A 5,725-nucleotide genomic window follows, 5' to 3' on the forward strand; every position below is an offset into this window, starting at 1 on the left:
ATTCTTTTGCCTGCTCTTGGGACCCTTTTCCTCCTACTGGGTTACCTCATCCAGCCTTGCTATGAGGGCTTATGCCTAGCCTTATTGTACCTTGTTATGCATGTTCTGTTGATATCCCTGAAAGGACTGCTCTTTTTTTTTTTTTTTTTTTTTTTTAAAGAGAAGTGGAGGAGAAATGGATTTAGAGGAGAAGGGAGGTGGGAGGGGGAACTGGGAGAAGTTGGGGGAGGGAAAACTTCAGTCGGCATGTAATGCATGAGAAGATATTTAAAGAGAAAAGAGAAAGGGGGAAGAGAAAAGGAAATCATTTACTTTGGGGGAATACAACTTAGAATTACCTTGTCTCTTTACATAGCCTCCCATTATTAAATATATTTACTATATAATCCTGGGATATAGGCATAACAACTTGATAAACATGTATGAAGTCATGTTTTCAAATACTATATATGATTACTTAAGGTGATAATCCCAATTTTTAGAAATTTACCTAATCACAATTTTTTCTAACCAAAAATTGTATTTTACTTGAGATACTGTTTTTTTGTTCATTAAATAATAGCTGATATTGTCAGTATTTGAGGCAGATATACAAAGTTCATCATACTTGGAAGCAAGAAATATAACCTAGGCACTTACTTGTTCGGATTCATTCCGTGGATGCTGACTTTAACTGACTTCTTTTACACAGCTTCCAGGTGCTTTGTTGCTTCTGCAGGAGCCTGATGTAAACACACAGCTGATTACAGTCACCTTTTCCTTCTGCAGAACACATGGCCCGGCAGCTGTCAATTGCCTTTAACCTTACACTAACTTTAAATTTAACCTCATGTTGACTTTGATGTAAAAGTTTTCTTCATGTAACTCTATCTCTCCATGTTCCTCACAAAGCTGTACAGTGACAGCCTCCTTACATGTTCTGGATTTTTTGCCAACTGTTTGGTTTTATCCTGGCCGCTGGGGTGGACCGTCTCTCCAACTGCTGCTCCCCTCAGCACCCCTCTGTCAGCCATGCAGCAGTTAGAGAGGTTAATGCCCCCCAAACCCTTGAAAGCAGTTCAGGTGACCTCTAAAAGGGCACTCCTAGGCCATGGGCCATTCAGTTCATCTCTCTTTTCACCACTTTGGACATTGTTTTGGGGACTCAAAATTAAGACAACCGGAAGAAGAAGTCTGGGCATCAGTTTACCTCTGTCTCACCAGCTCAGATCAGCTTAACATCCTCAGGACCCACCAGACTCTTTGACTGCTGCAATACAAAAAGGACTAGATGGAGAAATGGGATGTGTACCCCTCTCCTCCAAAAATGATGCTGCTTACACACACACACACACACACACACACACACACACACACACAATTTGTTTGAAATGTGGACCAGACAAAAATTCCTTCTGGATCCCTCCTCCCCTGGCTCCTCCCCTGGCACGCCTTCCTCCTCATTATCCTCACACCTCTTTTCACCATCTTTCAAATGTTTTACTTACTGGACATCACCCAGACAAAATGTCCCATACAAACCCTCTCCATAGCTGTCAGTCACAGCAGCTCCATTTGTTCAGTTTGTCCCTGTTAAACCTGCAAAAAGACCTTTCATAGGCTGTACCTTCATCCCTTTCTCCCCAGGCCAGGTGAAATTCTTTACATCAGTCTTCTATTTCCTCCTCCTCCTCTCCTTTGATGCTCTGTAACCCCCTACTGCTTCCGCTAGCGCATTTTGGTACAGTGATCCCAACAGAATCAAGTCTATACCCATCTTCTGTCACTGGCTCACTGTCCGTCACACCTCCACTCCTCCCTATCTCTCAACTTTCCTTCCAGAAAAATCTCTCAGTTTGACTCTGTAACCAAATCATCTGCTTTCAACCCTCTTACAATTGTTTTCCAAGTCTCTTCAGGACTACAGGATGACAATCTCCTGATTCAGCTCAGGTGGTCAAGTTAAGACGCTTCCCCTCCACACACACACACACACACACACACACACACACACACACACACACTACATAACTAGAGGAGCCCTCCTTCAGTGGACCCAGAACTACCCTCTCTGTCAAAGGCCTTCCTCAGCAGAAAACAACTATAAAACCCCTGCCCTGAATTTTTTAAATATCCTCTCTGAGTTAGGAATGGTAGTTTCCTGCTGGAAGACTACACTTCCCAGCTTCCCTGTCGGACTACAGAAGTCATTTCCACTCCTATAAGTGGCATGATCCCATCTTCTTCTGTAGGCATTTTAACCATCTGCACACGTAGGTGACAACATGCTCCCTTGCTGTGAACAAACATGTTCCCACCTAACGTCAGACCAAGCCTCTCTTTCCACTTCAAATAATCTAACAATGGCAAATGGGGAGTTTTCTTTAAAATTCACTAGGAGGGCAGCTTACTTTGTTGCGCCTGTTAAATTTCTGAGGCAGCTTAAAAGGGACAGGAGGCAGAAAAGAGGCAGGCGCCTGACCTTCAGCAGCCCAGTCAGCCAGAGAAAAAAGATGGCTGTGACGCTTTGTAGGAGGTGGGTGGGGGTCTTAGGAATGTGGCAGCACCTAGACCCGGTGTCTCTCCCGCAGCCTCTCTTTGGTTTACTAAAGACTAGACAGGCTGGCCCAACAGACGTTCCTTTCTTGGATCTTCCAGGCAACTGTCAACACCTGCATCCCAAACTAGTTCAGACTGAATCGGTAACTCCCACACCCTTGAACCCAGATGTAATTAGAGTGCAATGGAGTAGAAAATGCCAATGCCTGCTGGTTATTTGGGGCAGGAGAAACTTAGTCCACTGTTCCAAGTAGAGTGTGTGTGCAGCTTGTTGCAATGGAGGGGGAAAGGGAGGTGTGGATGTGTGTGCGCTCGCACGCACGTTCAGGGTAATACCAGTGTGGGTCTAGTCTGCCGTGGGCAGATGAAAGAGGGAAATGTATGAAGCCCAAACCAGACGGAGGGAGTCCCAGGTTGCTATTCTATGCTTGCCTGCCTCACCTTTACGCCCCCTCACCTTTTCTGCGTCCCTTTCATCCAGTGCTCCCCACTGATCTCTCCAGCAGTGTCTTTTTTAAGGACTTACAGGATTCCTTTCCTCAACCATGACATTTCCCACTCGCAGTGTTTGCTCTGGTACACACTCCCTCAGATTTCCTGTCCCCACGGCTGGATGCAATTCTTGGCATTTGTTCTGCTCAGCAGACTTAGGAACTTTGCATGCAAAGGACACAGCAGCCCAGCGGAGGAAAAGGGGTGTGGGTCACCGGTCCTCAGAGGGGAGAAGAAATAATACGAAGACTTGTTCACAAAACTCCAATGTGAATTCCCTCCTCCGAAACCAGGAGAGCAGCCAGACTGACCTGGGTGGAGTCACCGGAAAATGGAACGGCTATTTTTAGCACAAATGCCTGACATTTAAAGGAACTGCAAGAGGAGACCGAAGTTGGGGGGATGGGAGGCAACTGTGGGTACAACTGTCTCCAATTAGATAGGTATGCACTGAGACGAAACTACTCAGAAATAGCTTCCCACAGCCTAATCAACTTCTGTTGCCATAGAAATGTTTGCAGCTACGGCACCCGAGATCCTAACCCAGTTGTTTTGTGATTAGTCGGGATAGAAACGGAGCCGTGTTTCAGCCTCCAACTCTTCCGTTATCATCCCTGATGCTGAGACCAGTTTTAAGCTTCCTCCACAAAGCAGACTAAGCAGTTTCAGGGAAGGCCATTGTGCCCCTTCCCAGTTGTACCAGCTTCCTTTGTGTTACTGTGACCAAGATACATGAGACAACTCCTCCTATGGGAAACCGTCTTCGACTCTCTTGATCTAAAGGACCAGTCCACCATAGCAGAAAAGGCACTGTAGACAGGGCGCAGAGAACATAAAGAAAAGGGATAAAGACACATCCCAGCCAACTCCCTCCTCAAAACAGGCCTACCCCCTACCTTGTACTGTCCAATTCTGCCATCATATTATGAGTACATCAAAGGATCAATTCACTAATTAGTGCAGAGAACCCTTATGGTCTAATTATCGATGGAAATGCCATTCCAGACATACCTGGGGGTGTGCCTCACGAACCTAGGCACATCTCAGCTAGTTGGTTTGGCAACTACTACACAACCCGACCAAAAAAAGTGAAAGAAAACCAAGGCACATCAACAAAACCACAAGGAATTCTACGTATTCCCACATGTATCACCCTCACCTTAAAGGCAGCCGTTCTTTATCGTTTTCAATATGTGATTTCCTAATTATAAAAAAGTTCCCAGAAACACAAGAGGCTTGTGAGCCTACTTCACAGTTTTTGCTCACCTGCCAATCTATCCTATCCACACATGATTGACATCATTGCTTGCGTTAGACAGGCCTCAGTGGCTAGGTGTGGAAAAGAACAGGATTAGGTGGCACCTGATGAAAATGTAAAAGAAAAAGAACCACCGGTAAATATCTAGGGATCAATAATCCTCAGAGCAGAGAGAGACTTCAACTCCACACAGTATACTTATGCCGGCATTGTGAGACACCCCGCCACCCCCACCCCTTCCCGGAGCAAGACCACCACCACAGAGCCGATACCTGATGCAAAACACACAGGGCTTTATTGATAACAAGCAAGCCCAGGCTTGGTTCGTGTTCAACACTCCAACACAACAGATATAGGAGGACAGCCCTGAGCTCTCAGGGTGAGGGGTTTATAAAAGGAAAAACCGCAAGCAGGGTGGTACAAGTCTTAGCACCATATGATTGGGTGAGGGTACGAAACCTTTGAATTTACTGGTTGGGGGCTACAATTATCATTTTGGGGCAGGTCTGGACAAGTCCAAGGCCGTCTTTGACCTGCCATGGAGGCTGTCTGCCCTAGCACATACCGACTGTAGGGGCTGACTCAGTGGCCCGAGGCTCTGTCCTGGACTCATGCACAGATATAGCTCTAAGTTGGTGAGGGGTCCCAGACAGTAAACAACTGGCTGAACCTTGAGTGGTCAGAGTACGTGCAGAAAGGGAGCTACTGCAAGAACTATGTCTTTTGTTCCTGGCCCTCCCAGAAACTGCTTGCTCCAAGTCTCAGGAAACTGAAATTGAGGCCTGATCTCTGACAGAAGACTGAGCAGCCTGTTATGGCATCTGCTTGGTCCTTTCATAGTGAACACATCCCATTTGCCAGGGACTCTGCAGACTGGAACAACAAGGGCTGTGGCCTCGAAGGCTTATTATCGTCGTCCATTTCTGCTGCTGGCCTAGCACCCACAGACTGCAGCTCATCCAGGAAAGGGCCTAGAATTTCCTCATAGGCCAGAGCAAAGAAAAGTAAGTTTGTTTAGTACACAGCAGCTACAGCAAAGAACCGTCCACGTTAGATGATGGGATACATTCAATTTCAAATCATGCAAATCGCAGATCCGGGCCATGCAGACTTAAGGCTATGTTTATGCAATAGCGCCTCTGTGGACAGGTCAGAGTTCATTTGGATGGGCTATGCTTGTTCACAGCATTCCACTGTTTGGTCACAGCAAAACTGCAGGTTTCCCTCTCGGTCAACGGCCTTCCTTCCACAGACACCAATTGATTTGGTTCACGGTCCTTGTGCTGGCTGGTGCTGGCTGGTTTTATGTCAACTTGACGCAAGTTAGAACTGCTGGAGAGGAGGGAGCCTCAAGTGAGAAAAATACCTCAATAATGTCAGGCTACAGGTAAGCCTGTAGGGTATTTTCTTAATTAGTGATTGATGTGGGGAGGGCCC

General features: G+C 46.4%; 1 long non-coding RNA gene across 2 annotated transcripts; it reads right to left on the bottom strand.

Moving 5' to 3' along the window:
• Positions 1 to 645: 645 nt before the first annotated feature.
• LOC118585997 lies at positions 646 to 3,139 on the bottom strand. 2 transcript variants are annotated; one of them, XR_004945266.1, is made up of 3 exons: positions 3,065 to 3,139; positions 1,190 to 1,249; positions 646 to 722 (listed from the first exon to the last, which is right to left on the bottom strand). It is a non-coding gene; the product is annotated as an uncharacterized LOC118585997 (long non-coding RNA). The 2 variants fall into 2 exon arrangements; XR_004945265.1 differs by having other exon boundaries at positions 646 to 762.
• Positions 3,140 to 5,725: the final 2,586 nt, after the last annotated feature.

Source organism: Onychomys torridus, chromosome 6 (genome assembly GCF_903995425.1).
Source record: "Onychomys torridus chromosome 6, mOncTor1.1, whole genome shotgun sequence".
Lineage (NCBI taxonomy): Eukaryota > Metazoa > Chordata > Mammalia > Rodentia > Cricetidae > Onychomys > Onychomys torridus.